This window comes from Arvicola amphibius, chromosome 13 (assembly GCF_903992535.2).
Source record: "Arvicola amphibius chromosome 13, mArvAmp1.2, whole genome shotgun sequence".
In the NCBI taxonomy this organism is placed as follows: Eukaryota; Metazoa; Chordata; class Mammalia; order Rodentia; family Cricetidae; genus Arvicola; species Arvicola amphibius.
The window spans coordinates 20923347-20939917 of NC_052059.1; positions in this window are offsets into that span (position 1 = coordinate 20923347).

Sequence of the window (16571 nt, forward strand, 5' to 3'; positions counted from 1 at the left end):
CTGGGCATTTTACAATGACAAATTATATTATCTGTCAAGCAATTTGTACAGTGACCAAAATGTAAAAGCAGGACATAAATGTTAAGAAGGCCTTTTTTTTTGTCCATAAATTGAGAGAGAAATAAAGACAGAAACAATGGATTTTGGTGATTATCACAAGAAAAGAAAACAATCAATTCTATAGTTTTAAAACAGGCAAACCTAGATTTTCTTGGCATGTGACCTTGGCCAAATTACTTGAACTCACTGTTCTTGTGTGAACCAAGCCATAAAGTGGCATTAAAAAGATGTCCCCTGAAAAATGCAGACATTATATCTGACGTGAGGTGCTCTGGGTAAATAAATTATGTCTTTCCTGGTTCAGGCTGGAACAGAAAGGTGAATACTATTCTTTGTAAAGATGCTTTCAAGGGTCATCCTGCTTTTCTCCCATAATTTTTCTTCCCTACCCATGTGGCCATTTTATATTTTATTGCTGAGTTCTTACTAGATTGTGAAGCTAGCTGTAATAATAATAAGAATAAACACCAATATTTTTCTTCCAGCAGGTAAGGGCACTGAAGGGCAAAACAAATTTTCTAATAGTAACTTTTATGGTATTTTCTTGTGCTAGGAAACAAACAGTTCTCAGGGGTGACAATCCCATTTTTTCCTGGTTTTGAATGCACACTAGGTACTGCTGTTGGTTTGTCTATATCTAGGATATTACTGATTTTGAGGAGGTGAAGGCAAATTCATGAAAAGATAAACGTTAAGTGTTAATGTCAAGAAAATTCTAGGATATATGGAAAAGCATATGTTTTGTGAGTCATCTAATAGCAACTGGCTTTTAGGGACCCTTAGAGATCAGCGGGGACACAGGACTTAATGTTGTGAGACAAATGTGTGACGTTCAGGTGCGATGAAAGAGCTTCAAGGGATATTAAAAGGTCTCTTTTTGAATGACCCTCCATGACCGTTCCCTCTTCACTATCTCTTCCATTTATGCTTGGCTTTCTCTTCAACTTTTGTTGTTACGTGCATGCTATGTCATTACTTACTTTGTGTACTGACTTTCTCTTCCCCTGTAGGGTAAGGACCAGAAGGGCAAAATTCTTCCCTGTCCCTGAGTGTATGACTCTTCCTAGGTGATAAAGGAAGATATAACTTTGTAAAAGAGTTGAAATACAGAAAAAAAATGGTAATAAATGATGTTTTGTTTGTAAGATCGGGCCAGGATCTTGAAGATAACCTCAAAGAAGGGTTCAGATGTAATTTAGGATTGTGGTTATTCTCAACAAAGCTGGGACAAAAATACAAAAAAAGGCAGGCTCAGGAAGTATTTTAGTGAACCTAATCTGAGCAGAATAGCTATACAACAGTGAAAACAAAGTTTGACATGCCTTTGAGGGCTAAAAATGCTGGATTCAAGGAGAAATGTGCATAGTAGGAAATATATCCACCTTAATTTCATTGAGAGAGCTAGACAAGCAGCAAGTAATTCACCCGACTCCCCAGTCTCCTCTGTATTCAACTGTCCCAAGTTCAAGTTTCTTGCAGATAATATAACCAATCTATCTTTTGATGGTGACATCAGAGCTAAATTTGCTACCAAAACTTGTAGATGATTGATAGGTTAAAACGGGAGTGAAGAGGGTGATGTGGCAGTTGTGGGGACATGGGGCTGAGGTGCCATGCAAATCATGTTTCCTAAGGACGAGAGAATCAGTAGATTGGTAAGAGGCCTGTGACTTGGCGGAGATTGGATCACAGGGGGAGAAGAAAGAAAGAGGGACAAAGAAAAAGAATTGTGGATGATTCGTGTGTTAGGATCTGTGTTCTGGGTTAAGTTCTCTTTCACGACCATTTATTTCTGTATTGGTAGGAAAATTTACTATCTTGGACAATCGAGTAAAACAAATCAAAGTAAGATGAAAATGACTTCAACTTTGAATGCGCTGTTGTTAGCAATTAGAATCAATTATTGTGAGGAAGGGTTTGCTCAGGTTCTTTAGAGCTTCATGCACAGAATATACAAGTCAAGCAAACTGGCATTTCTAAAAATGGCAGAAACCTCTCATAATCTACTAAGGTAGCTAGCTGGCACATTAATTGGATAGACTAAATGGTTCTCACACCATAATGTCCATCCAAATCCCCCGAACAGATTGTTAAACCAGTTTGGGGCTCCATTTTCAGAGCTTTTTGTCTGGAAGGTGTGGGCTCTGACCCAACAATGTGCATTTCTAACAAGTTCCCAGTTGAAGCTGGTCCTGGCCTTGTGTCTGTCCTCTGAGACCCATTGTGTATGTAGGCTAAGCTATATACCATGGCTCCCTGGCCGCAGGAGGAAAGGAGGAATGACGAACCCAAGCTGACTTCCTGAGAGCCCATCCAGGTGCCCTTTTGGGGTTAAAGTCCAAATTGCTTCTGAGTTTGGAGCACTGTAGTGCACCACGCCCGTCTGAGCTCTATGAGCCACCATACAGTTCGTGAACCAGGCAAGGGGCTGGAGATTGAAACACACAAAGACACACAGACAGAGACATGGGTCTTCCTTGAAACAGGAATGCCCCAAGAATGTCCCCTTTATTGTGTTCAGGGGCAGCTTATATAGGGATCCTTAACTGATAGCCACGCTCAAGCCAAACCCACCAGAAACCACTCTCCTGCCATCAGGAACTCCTGAGGGTCTCGTGCTCAGAGCAGCTGCAGGCTGTCTCAGAGCAGAGGAAAACAAGTTGTTTACAAGAAATTCAGGATCTGGGGGTTCACTGCTCCCAACAAAGCACGATGCCAAACTTACTGTTGGTACAGCTACTTAACGGTTTTCAGAGAGCCGAACTTCTAAGGGGAGCAAACTCTGATGCAGTTTCTCTTTGATAATGCTGCCGTTTTTTTTTTTTTTCAGTGAAGAGAATGGAAGAAATACTGTTGGTCTTTTACTGAGATTTTAGAGGTTTTGTTTAACAAGTGGAATGGTTTCAGACCAGTCACCTAATCCCAAATTCCTCTTTTTTCACTTGTAATGTGAGAAATCAGTTTAGATGATCCTAATGATTCCTGTCGGCTCTGAACCTCATTGTGTGTGATCCTGTCTCAGAGGAAGAATTTATATTACAGTGCCAAATCTTCAGTTTATCCTTGTGACAACAGGATTGTAAGTGGAAGTTGCACGTTATTGGTGGTAGGAGGTCTCAGTGACCTAAATATTTACTCTAAGTAGAATGTAGAGTTCCCAACAGCACTGAGCACACTCCGATAAGGAATATTCTAGCAGTGCTGAATACACCATGGTCAGGAATATCCTAACAGCACTGAGCACACTCCGATTAGGAATATTCCAGTGGCACTGAACACACTGCCACAAGCAATATCCCTTCCTTTCACTTTCTGATCTCCCCCCTAACTGTTAGCAACAATTCTTTCACAACATTTGTCCTCTGTTCAAGTTAGAAAAGGAACCATTTTCAAGCAATGTGCTAAGAATTTAGCCTCAGTCTTTGGTACTGAGTTCCATCTCTTGCTCCTGTTGTTTTTGTGTTTTGCCACCAGATAGCAGAATTACTCTTGTTATAATATTTGTATACCTTAGATGGGTTCATTGGAAGCTCGTAGAGAAATGTGGAAGAGGAAGTCTGCCCCACCTCAGTGTCTGAGCAGAACTGGTTCTGGAGAAACAAGGACTTTTAAACAACCCCACTTAAAAACGCTGAGCAAAATGTGGTTGGTTTTCCTCCTCCTCTAATTAGGTGTGAGTGAGGGGCCTTGTCTTAAAAAATAACCACACAAATATTTTTGATTGCTCTTATATCTAGTCAAACACAGATTTTATTTTCAAATATGTACTCAGAAAGGAGCTCATCTGCCTCCAACCAGCTTTAGGTGGAATCAGCCTGTGTTCTGGTAGCTCTGCCCTGGTCCCCAGTGAAGGGGTTGTTGCTTGGGCTTATCTGAGAAGGTATGGCCATGAGAGAAACAATTGTTGTGAAGTTATTCACAGATGTTGCAATTCGTGCAGGGACAGTTCTTTGACATGTGGCTCTACCTCTGAAAACTCGCTTGCCATTCTTCTTGCTGATTTGTCTCTTCTGTTGCTGACTGGTTCAGCTCTGCTTCGGCCACTGATTTCATGGGGAAGTTGAGCAATACTTCTGTCGACTTCATGGAATCCCCAACCTTTTGTAAGACTTGCAATTTCATTTTTAGTCTTTATTGTGAGACCATTTAGACTTAAATATGAGACTAGACATTAAATTAAATATTAAATTAACTAATAAGGGAGAAAGGATTTTCTTTGCAACGCTTTATGTTACATTTTATTTGTTTTTTATTTTATTGGTGGTATATTTCCTTTTTAATTTTTTTTATTTATAAACTGGTTGGCCTAGTGGCTCAGGCTTCTTATTAATTATTTCTTACATCTTACATTAACCCATTATTCTTGTCTATGTTAGGCATTTGGTTTGGTACCTTTTTCAATGAGGCAGTCACATCATGCTTGCTCTGTGTCTGGCTTCCTCTCTGGGTGACAACTGCAGACTGAAACTTTCATCTTCCCTGAATTCTATTTGCCACACCTCTACTTCCTGCCTGGTCACCCCACCTATGCTTCCTGCCTGGCTACTGGCCAATCAGTGTTTATTTAAAATAAAGTGACAGGGTACAGACCATTGTCCCACAGCAATTCCCCCTCTTTTTTAGAAAAAAAACAAACAAGAACTCTGAATCGAATCTCCTTTGTTTAGCTTTTCTCCTGACCATTATCGATAACAACTTGTAACCAACATTCTAAACAAAGGCAAACATCTATAATCCAGTTTTGGGGAACATGGGCATAGTTTTCTAGGCTTTTGGACCGTTCTGGATGTAGAACTCAAACATCTGGGGCATTCCTCCCATTGGAGATTTCTCAGGGGGTCTTTCTTGGTCAAACCTGATTTTTCTTAACGCAGAATGATTCCACAGTCCCCCATGTCCCGTGGAAACAAAACCAAAACCTCTTCTCCAAAGTAACCTATCTTTTGACTTTTTTTGGTGAGGCAGTCACGTCTTGCTTGCTCTGTGTTTGGCTTTCTCTGCCTGGAACAGATTTCCTTTTTAAATATAATACCTTCTTATCACGGTTTCCTCTTCCTCATGTCCTCCAAGATCCACCCTGCCTCCCCAGCCATACAACTCTCTGCCTTCTTTCTCTCTCTTACATTGCTTTATTTTAAGAAGCAACCTAAGATCCACACACGCAAATGTTCACAGGAGGGTATATTCAAAGCAATGCATGGGCTCTCAACAATTTTTATTTCGTACACTTACAGCGCTTTTAAATTTGATTTTAATTTCATAGGTAGCACACACAAAGGCTGTGTCAAACAGCTTTACCTTCATGCTTGTTCTGTGAGAAGCCCTCTCCAAACTTTGGCTTAGAGGGACAATCAGCCTTTCTCATGGATACATAGGTTGTAGTTCAGTTTGTTAACTTGTGCTCAGCTGCTGGAGAAGGGAAAGTTGAATGAGATTTTTTTAAGATTTTTTTAAGTTCATTAGAATATTTTCGGAGTATGACATATTTTCCCCCAAAGAAACAAATCTCAACCCTGTCTGGCTCTCAATGCTGGTTCTGCTTCATAATAACTGTGTTAACTTGGACAATTTACTTAATCTTTCAATGTGTTTATTTCTTCACCTATCAAGTGGAGATAAAAATAGCACCCAGTTCACTGGTTTTTATGAGAATGGAATTAGATAATTAACAGATAATTGCCTGGCACATACAGACTGTTTACTAAATGTTAGATTTTCTGTTTATTAAGGGGAAAAAGCTACCTGGTTGTAATGAAAAGGAATATGTTGGGAATAGGAGGAAGGAAAAACTATGAACTTGGGGGGGGGGGAAGTAAGGCTTGAATCTATCTCTAGTCATCTGGTCATACAAATGAAAAATTCTGGTAAAACTACTATCTCATCATAAACACAGTACCATGTATCCTGTTCTAGACTCTGCCATAGAACTCATCAATTGCTAACTAATTGAATCCGGATATCAACTCTAGAAGATAGTTCCTGATGATTGTCTTGATTTTATAGTCAGGAAATTCCAGGCACAAGCAAGGTCATGCAGCATCCTCAATGTCAGCCTGTTGGGTCAGACCTGGGATTCAACTGCTAGGAGTCTGTAACTTTTAACCTTCAGCTACAGAGATTTCCCATCATCAGGATGAAGGCTAGGTCACGGGGCCATGATATGGTTCGTATGATCTTATTTTTGAGGATTTACCTCTGCTCTTCCCTTCTGAACCTTAAGGTTTGGGGCTGTCTTCTGTCTTTTGTGTCTTGTCTTTGCCTCTCCCTGGCTCATTCCCACGTGGAAAACAGACCCCGGGGGACTTGACTACAGAGTGCTGGAGCATCTCTTTGTAAAGATGCGGCAATCCATCCTCTGGCTTGCTGACTCCCCTCTCCTTAATGCAAGGAGGAGAATCAGGTTCACTCTCTCAGCTTTCCTTTGCTCTCTAGTAATAGGGCTTTTTATTGCTAACTTAAGGAATAGGGGATGAGTGAGAACAAACTAGGTTTTTATGTCTAACTCTATCTTGCATAGTGAATCCCCCCCCCCCGTGCCAATAAATCTTCCATACTAAAAATGCATCCACACAAGGCCAAGGACAGTGTTTGTAAATCTTCCCGGATTAAGTTTAACTTTGGTGCCTTTTGGCAAGTGCAGTTCAGGGATGAGGACTGTGGAGCTCTGAGCCAATATCCTGTGGGTGAGAATTACAAGACTAGGTGATTCAGCAGGTTACCTCTAAGATCACGGCCTGCAAAACGTGTAGTTGAAGCTGTGGCATGCTTCAGAGTCCAGGTATTTAAAGTTGCAGCCGTCACGGATAGACTGGTCCACATATGTGCCCATGCTCTGTATTATTTGGAATTAGCTATTTTTATTTGGTGTTGCTTGTATCTCAGCTGAGCCAGCTCTCTTTGATCCAAACAAGATAGGGTGGATTTTATTAAAAATTTAACACGTATCTCGTAGCAATATTTACTTTAATGTGGTAAATCAAGAAATTCTTTTTCTGAATGAGATGTGTTAGGAAGATAAACTCAGTGCTGTAAGATAAATATTAACTTTATAATGAAAGCTACAGAATACCTTATCTGGTACATTGCATCTGTATTTCTCTAAGGAGATGAGAAGGCACCCGTGCCTCGGGCTGTACCTTGCAAGAGAGGTGATAATTTAGATTTTAATCCGTAATTATCTGTCCTAGCTCACTTTAGAGTGACGTATCATCCTGTGTATTCTTCCACTTCTAATTTTAAAAAGATCAAATATGTTAGCCCAGGAAAGAGACGAGCTGGTCTGAGAGTTGTGAAGGTACAGCCTGGCACTTTTGCATGCAGGAGTCGTGGAAGGGTCGCTGACTTTAGATGGTAAAATTTGTTAGTGCGAAGTTTTGAAGTTCAAATGTCTTTTGGGAACTCAGGTGAACATAGCGTAGAATCCAGTTACATGACGCTGGAGTAGAGTTCAAAGGACGCCTCTCACAGTTTTGATAAAGCTACCACTCCGGAAAGAGCAAAGATATACTACTTTTCACTGTGGTGGTTGTCCATGTATGGGTACCTTCACACAGGGGCATCAGTTATGAATCCTGTAAGTGACTTATTAATAACAGCGATATGAATGAAGTGTGCTGCCTAGAAAATGAGGTTGCCTGGCTCTCATAAAACACCATTTTCTTTCCATAATTTACGGGATGTGTTGTCCAAGGAGATGAAGTATTTCACGTTGGTCAGTTTGGGCCCCGCCAAAGCTTAATACCACGTAGAATATTTGTAATGGGTGACTGACAAAACGCTGTGTCCTGCTGCTCAGCCCCTTTGTGATCACAAACATCAAGGCCACAGACACAATTCCTCACCGGGTTTATCTCTTTAGTAGTTACATATACTATTGGGGATCTAAATAAAGCAGCCAAACCTCATTTTTATTGTGTGTCATTAAGTTGTGGAAAAAAATGGAATTCAAAGCCATGGTCCTTGCTTTCAAGGGCCGGATAGTTTTGGAGGCAGAAGATTAACTCTCTGTGCAAATGGTGTTAATCAACCAGTTCTATCAACTTTTACGTATTTACCATATGCAAGAAATCATCCTCAGAGGTAAATCAGCGTCTGACCTTCCTCAAGGCTCATGTGCGTTGAGTTACTAGCAGGTTACAGAGGGAGCCGATTAGATGGGAAGAGCTTCAAGAGCTCCTGCGGTGTGTAACAGAGGTACAAAAGATTCTGTCTTTTAAAAACAATACATGTATTTTCAAAGCATATGTATATTTTTTAGATTTGCAAAGAACTTTGTCGAGCATACATCATATAATGCTGTTTTGAAATAATTTGTATGAAGGAGCCTTGCAAAAGGTCAATCTGAAGCTAGATGTAGTAGCACATACCTGCAAACGTGGCATTTGGGAAGCGGAGGCATCACTGCAAGGTCAAAGCTATCTTGGTTTATGTAGAGAGTTCTAGACCAACTAGAGATATTTAGTGAGACTGTCTCAAAACTACTAGAACAAAACAACAATAATGATATCAAAACAGCCCTCTGCCTCTAAACAAAAAACCAAGCAAGCAAACACAGTGGATCTAACATCCACTTGGCTTTGACCTTCTTTGACTTATAATATTGTCCCTCTGTCCAGGCTATTTGCATCTCTATGTGTGGTAAGCCAGTACTGGCAAATCTCTGTTGCTCTTCTATACTTATATATTTCTTTTTTACTTGCCTGTGAGAGTCTTAATGGAGATGATTGGAGTCACAGTTCCATACCAACAAGAACATTACATGCTCATTCATTTTTCCTGTGGATGGGTTTCTGGTTGAGGTAGAAGGTCAGGTGAGTTAGGGCTGTCTGAGTTGACCTGGGGACACAGACAAAGCATTGTGAAGCACCACCTCCCTGCAAAGCATTCTCTATTGTGGCCCTTCTTGCTTTGTGTTTTATCTTCCCTAGCAGACATTGAGCTCCTCTGGAGATGGGGGACAGGAATGTCATTGTCTTCTTGTAGGTTAAAAAACTATTGATTATCAGCAGTTGCAAATGGACTAAATTGAATGTGGTGCTTTATTTGAAATGGAGATAAGTTGAATTATTTTCATCTCTTCCTCTCCCTAGTGGTATGACCTTGGGTAAGTTTCTTAATATGTATGGGCCTTATTTTCCATACTTATAAAACGCAGTAAAAGTACACTTCCTCATAGAGCTGCATGGAATGTTATATTGTTGATAATTAGTGCATGTACATCATGCCGGAATATAATGAATACACCCTATAATGTTTTTTATGTATTTGTTTGGCTGACCAGCCTAGCACTATCACCTGTTTGTCTTAGATACTCCATAAATGTTGAATAAAAAAAACAGTCAAGTCGGAACACATGGTTATGGTAAATGTCCAACAAATACGTCCTGCATGAGTGAGTGGTTCTTGTCCCAGATCAAATGGGCCAGAGAACCACCTGGGAGTTACTCATCGTAGAGTTAGCTCTCAGAATTTTAGCCAGCGGGGGCTCTGCTTCAAACAAGGATTCACATGAAAAACAAATCAAATGTGAATTTGAAGGAGAGGCGAAATGCATTGTTTCTTATTAGGCTTGCTGTTTGATTTTCATTAGGCGTTCTGCCTGATTCTTATTAGGAATGCGGCGATTTCCTTTAGGTCCTGGTCATTTGGGGTCAGTGCTTAGATGCTATCTAATGATGTCATTATTTGACTTTATTACTTACATGATGTAGGTAATGATTCAGGGTTTATTCCAGAAAATAATCCTGCGCACCTAATGCTGATTGGTTTAATGATACAAAAACTAATTTGGAAAGAATGGAAGGTTTCCTGGGGCACAGCTGATGATGTGAACGTGAAAAAGCTTCATTTCCCACATTTAAAGAATGGAAACAGCGTGCAATTACGTGTTCTTCGATGAGGTGTTTTCTTTGAAATGGAAGAACCTGGAAACCAGCCATGTGAGAAAGGTGGAAAAATGTAAGTAACTGCGCCAAGGTTGCTTTCCCCTTTTTTCTAGTTCCTTTATTATTGTTATATTTATTCTTGGCTATAAACACTTGCTTTTGCATTTTTTCCTCTTTAATATGAAAATCCAATGGAAAGACTGAGGAGTTAAAATGAACTTTGTAAATTTGTTTATCAGCTTGAGGTCAATGATATAGAAATTCTATACATTATAAATATAAATATGAATATGACTCCCGTGCGCTGGCTTCGTTCATGCGGAAGGTGGGCCCAATTCGCCTGCCTGAAATCACCTACCTCCTACCAGGTGACAATTAGTCAATTAAATGAACCACCTCGGCTTCCTCAAGTCACTTTTACATGACAGCCCGTGGTGCTCATCCAAGCTCTTTAAGGGAGATTTGTGCTTGGATTTGATCCCTGTGATACATCAAGAGTCATGAGAACTTGGCCATTGCTTTGTCTTGGTGTTTTTCTTTTGTTTGAGATTAGTAGGGGAGCATGCAGAATGACTCCAGCTGCTGACCAAAAACAACACTTCAAGCACTGGCTTCACTGATTTCAGCCTAACTGTCCTTAATTACATGAATGTATTAGCCACTTTTCTGTTGTTAATTTTCAGAATCTGTACCTCACAGCACCGACACTGCATATTATCTAGTAAACAGGAGAAGATGAATTCTTGTCATTGATTATGATATTACAATTTTAATTTACAATTTTAATTTCTAACCAAATTATAAATCCCCCTCCCTCACCCAGATATTTTCCCATCGAGCTTTTGTTCTTCCTATATATGCCTGGAAAAAGATGATTTTGAATAAAACAGTAAACATAAGGCTGTAAGTCCATTGTCCCCTTTGCTGTGTCCATTGTGACACTATCCACGTATCCTGTCACCTGTTGTTTACCAGGCTCCAAAATGATTGATCCACGAACCTTTATCAATTTCCTTCCAGTTGGCCCCAGCTTGACATTCTCTTTTTATTTCTGATCATCATAATATAGTATTCCTAGGGTGTGCTAGATATTCTTAAGTGCTTTAAGTACGGAAGTCGAAGAGCGAGGTGTGTCTGAGGGAGGAGAAAAATGGAGGAGCCCAAGGATCTGAGACCGAGCTCCAAGCATGTTATTGATTTGCTCAACATAACTGGGGTCTCTGATCAAATTTAGTCTTGGAAAAAAAATGCAAAAGCAAAAGGAAATAACAACATCAAAAATAAGAGGATAAAGCAGCCAGTTTTGTAGGCAAATCATTCCTACATTTAAAAATTAAGTTGCTAGGAAATTTTTCTTTATATTTAAGCTAATTTTGTAATGTATTTGCATGTCTTCTCTTCTGTCTTGTCTTTGATAGAGAGGGAGAGTCGCATTCATAGAAGATTTAGTTCTTAAAATTTGTTTAGCTATTATTCGTAATCTTGTGTTGAATCTTAGTCAATGTTCTGTATTTATACTTATGCTTCGGGATTCTTCCATAATCATCTACCCCCCCCCCAATTTATCTCTGTGAGTATATGGCATTTTGGTAGTTATTTTGATGCCACCACGGCCACAGGCAATTGGCTTTAGAGTCTTTAAATATCAATTGCAATTTCTGTTTTCCTCAGTTCTAAGTGGGGCTGATTATATCAACTTGTTAAGGTTAATGAGAATACTGAATGAAAAATATTAGACTGATCATAAGAAATGGCTTATAACTGACATATAAACCCAATGATGTCATGACCTTTTTATGACTTGTAGGATCTATGCCTGGTGCCATAGGTGGTGGTTCCCTAAATGGTGGTTCATATAAGGATGGTGGATAAGGGGTCACGTAAGGGTGAAGACAACCAGAGGTCTACTTCAAAATCCCACCACATAAAATTTCTATATATTCCAATCCATGTTAAACAGCAGGGTTCTCTCCAGTTTTAGGCATGGTTGAGGCAACCATCAGAAGTGGTCTTAGAAAGCTGGAGGGGCAGGGAGATGCTCGCAATGAAAGAGGATGCAGGTAGAACTGCAGGGAACCCGTGACTGTTGGAGGAGAGCCTCTGCTGCGATTCCTTATCTGCTCACACCTATAGAGCGCTCTAAACTTTCTCACCTCAGCGGCATCAAGGTGAAAGGTATTTTAGGGGCCATTTATATGCATTCATACTGAAGTAGTCACAGGGTGAAGTGAAGCTTTTATAGTTCTTGCCCTGCACAGACTCATTAGATTGAAGTAGAATAGAAATAGCAATGAATTATAATTAGTAACTATATTGTCCAGAGAGGGGGAAAATGTACTTTAATGTTGAGCAATTGTAGCTAGAAAGACTGGGACCACTCTAAGGTTATCGGGCCAACATCAAGATGGAGGTTAACTGACCAGGCTGAGATAAAAAAAGGAACTATATCAGATCAAGAAGCAAGATAAGGACTGGAAAATACAGACTAGATCCAATTTCAGAGATATAACTAACCTTTGCTGGCTGGTTTTTTTCCCTTATTACCTTGAGAATAAAGGCTGACTGTGGACTTTAAACCCACACTGCAGTAATGCTTTGGTTAATTGGTAAACAGATATTTGAAATTAACTGTTAGGCTAAACCCTTTGTGGGTTTTGTTGTAAATTGCTTCATAGTTTTTCTCTTTGAAAAAAGAGTGGATTCCACAGACAAACTCACCTTTATAGTTAATATCTTGGCATGTGCTTTATCTATACTTTTCTCTTTAAAAGATTTCATTGATTAGTGGTAACAATTGATAAGTTTCAATGAGCCAAAGTCAAGAATTTGAACAATGACTGAGTAAAGAGATACAAACTATCATAATAGTAATAATAGTAAGTTAATAGTCTTCATTGCAGTGATATGCCTGGGCACAGACTTGGAGCCACACAAGAGGTTAAAGGATGGGCATCTGACATTGATGGGTTCCAGAGGGGCTCTTAGGTAATACAAATCTAGAAGGTCCTTTACTACCTCTTTTTATTCATAAAGCCTTCTTGAGGAAAGAATTTGAAAATGAGATAGGATGATGAACCCAGGGCTTTTACCTCTTTTGTCCAAACCTTTCTTTCCACCTTCTGTTTAATAAATAGTTTTTTAGCCAGTGTCTCCTTTGATTCATACAACAACCCTAAAAGATAGATTGAGCAAGACGTGTTCCTTCAATATGACAGAATGACTTAGCCTCAAGATTTACTGGTTTGCCTCAGATTGAACTTAGTTTGTAAGCTGGTTCTTCCATTACCCAGTATACTTAAGTTTTCACTACGACATTTTATTCATGTATGTTATTTGACATTGAACTCCTCTTTTTGGTATTTCGTGCTATTAATGTCTATTAAGAGGAAAATTGGAATCTGGGCAGTAGAGCAGTATAGGATTAGAAATCAAACAATATATGTCTAATTAATTCAATGAATACTTGATTAATATTTGGCAGTTGCATTTTCATTACAATATAATTAATTAGAATTTCTAGATAAACAACTCCACGCAGTTGCTGTGAGAATTAAATGTGATAATGTATGTGAAAGTATCTACCACGGTGACTGGCAGTTAGAAGGGACTCAATTAGTTGACTATGAATCTTATCAAGACTAATTTTTATGAAGTTTTTTTTCTGAGGTGAAGCTTTACTGTTTAGTAGAGAACTAAAATGAAGAAGCATCATATAATTTGATTTCCTCATCAGTCAATCCTCAAGTGCTGAGAAGAATCATTCGGCATCTCTGTCCTGGATCTCTCCTTTTACACCTCACTGGCATCTTAACCTGCAGCTCCAAGACATAATTTCAGTTCCTACCATTTCATCGTTGCCTCCTCTCTTCCTTGTGTGAATGATGCCTGCATGTCACCACAACCCAAGTTTGCCATAATTTCCTGTTCTTTCATATACCATTTTTGATCTGGAAAAAAAACTTTCTATTTTTCTTATGCAATGTTCTGTTTTGGTTACTTCCGCCTCCTCTGTATTACTATCACTGATCCATTAGGTTTGTATTGACACCACGCCGACACATTACTGCTAAAATAACCTCTGTCTCTTTCCCCTCATAACTCGTTTTCCAAGTGAAGACACAGCTAATCCTCAGGAAAGACTTATTGACTGATAAGGACATTGGTGACTGCTGAGAGGTTAGAATTTCGGATGTCCAGAGTGTAATGACTTATGCTATTTTTAGTGCCTGTGTTAGTCCTTTATTTCCCACTTCTGTCTGACCTAACATCCTGGAACTGTCCCTTGACACCTTTGGGAGTACTAACAGGTCACTAGCCTCCAACAACTAAAAGTACTGTTAGTGCTAACATCAGACGGCATCTGAGGTCTATAACAAAGGTTTCCCTGCCACACTGCAACCCTCCTACATGATCTTGCCTCCAATGTATTTGCAAAGTGCATTTAACTCTATGTTCTGTTCATATAAAAGCTTCACAAAACTGTTCCCTTGCTGGAACATGGAACCTGGGGGAAAACCAAATCTATGTTCTTAGGCTGGGGTCCCTTGTTTGGTTACGGCATAAGCAATCCCTTTGAGGTGAGAACTGTGTTTCTTCCATCATCAGTCATGTCCACACTGGGGATTTCTCTTTGACTCATCTTAAAATTCTTCTCTATCTTGTCACCCATGTGGTGTGAGTGACTCCCAAGCTTTCTAATATCTCATTAACTAAGTCTTGATTTTCAATCTCCTTTACAGTCTGGCCTCTCTCAATACTTTTTTTTTTTTTTTTTTTTTTTTGGTTTTTCGAGACAGGATTTCTCTGTGGCTTTGGAGCCTGTCCTGGAACTAGCTCTTGTAGACCAGGCTGGTCTCGAACTCACAGAGTTCCGCCCGCCTCTGCCTCCCGAGTGCTGGGATTTAAGGCGTGCGCCACCACCGCCCGGCTCTCTCAATACTTCTAAACCCAATGAAAGTCTCACTTCATCTAGATGTGAAACATGAGATGGTTTATATTGGGTTTCTTTTTTAGGCTTTATAATGTTTACTCAGAGCTGATCTGTATTGTTTACAAATTGCTTTTCTTCAAGGCTGGTGATTCAGTGGGTAAGAGCTTCCAATCTTGTTCTAACACACCCATATTTAATTTCCAGAACCCACCCATTGGGTGGACCACTGTCTTCTGTAATTCTCGTTCCAGAGAATCTGGCATCCTCTTCTGGCTACCTCAGGTGCGTTTGCATGTGGGCGTGCACTTGCGGATGTGCGTGCGCATGTGCGCACACACAATTAAAATTTACCTCTTTTGTCTTACTATCTCAACTGTAGGCATGCTTAAGACAGGGACTCTTGAGGCTGGAGCGTTGTCTCAACGGTTAGCAACACTTGTTGCTCTCTCACAGGACCCGGATCAGTTTCTAGCTTCCACGTCACAGCTTACAACCTTCCATAACTCCAGTCCCAGAGAAGCCGGCCTCTGCAGGCATTGCACGCACAGATACACATGAAGGCAAAACACCCATACATAAAAAATAAAAACCATGAAAGAGGGACTCTGTCTCTATGTTTTGGACAGCATCTAAACCTATCCTAAAAATATAATTATAGGTCAATAGTTGTTCATTAGACTTTTAGGTTAAAGAATTTTAGTTATGTGATTATTTGTGTGTCTGTATGTGGCTGTAGATAACTGCAGCAATCAGAAGAGGGCTTCGGATCCCCTGAAGCTGGAGTTAATGGGCCGATGTGAACTGCTGGACTTCCGTGCTGGAAACTGAGCTGGAGTCTTGGGCAAGAGCAGTAGGTCCCTTTAACCTGAGCCATCTCCCCATTTCTTTATTGGATTTTCAAACGGGGCTTTACTGACGGCCTTTATTTGGAGTAAACAGCAAATTTGGGCTTAAGTGGCTGCAGCGGCGGCGCCCATGAGAACAGCAGCTAATGCTTGACTAACTTCATAGAAACTTGCTCTGTGAAGTTTCATACAATTCTAATTATGGCTTTACATTGCTTTTTCTGAGTATTAAGCTTCTTCAGTTTTTTTTTTTAATCGACATACATTCCAAATAATATCCCAGCATTTGCATTTGGGCGTTTTTATGATTTAATGATTGGATAGATGTTACAGAACATTGGGGATAGCACAGGATTGGAGATACACAAGGGTAGATATGGAAACAAGTGTGTTCACATTGAAAATAGAAGAACAAGCAAGAAACCAATCAACCAACGCGAAACCTGCATATTCTGCAAAGGAGGAATACAGCTCTAGGTCTCTACAACTCCTAAGAAGCTGAGAACCAAGTTGCTATGGACCAGGTGGGAACCTTACCAAGGTGTAGTTTTGGTGAAATTTCTGTCCTTTGTCCTTTTCATGAATATGTATTTAAATCCCCATGGAAATCACTGTTCATCTGAAAGGGCGTTAACAGCCCTTAACAGCCTCTTCTCCTTTGATTGATGTTTTTGTCACTTTCCTTGAAGTAAATAGATTCCATTAGCAAACCAAATCTGTTCTCTGTCCTTTTACCTCTGCAGCCGCTTAACTGACCACTCACTTAAGATTTAAATATCCCACCTAGGGGTTCTTGTCAGTTCAGGGTCAATCTTTCCTGAGAAAGGAAAGAGCGCTACTGTTTAACTACTG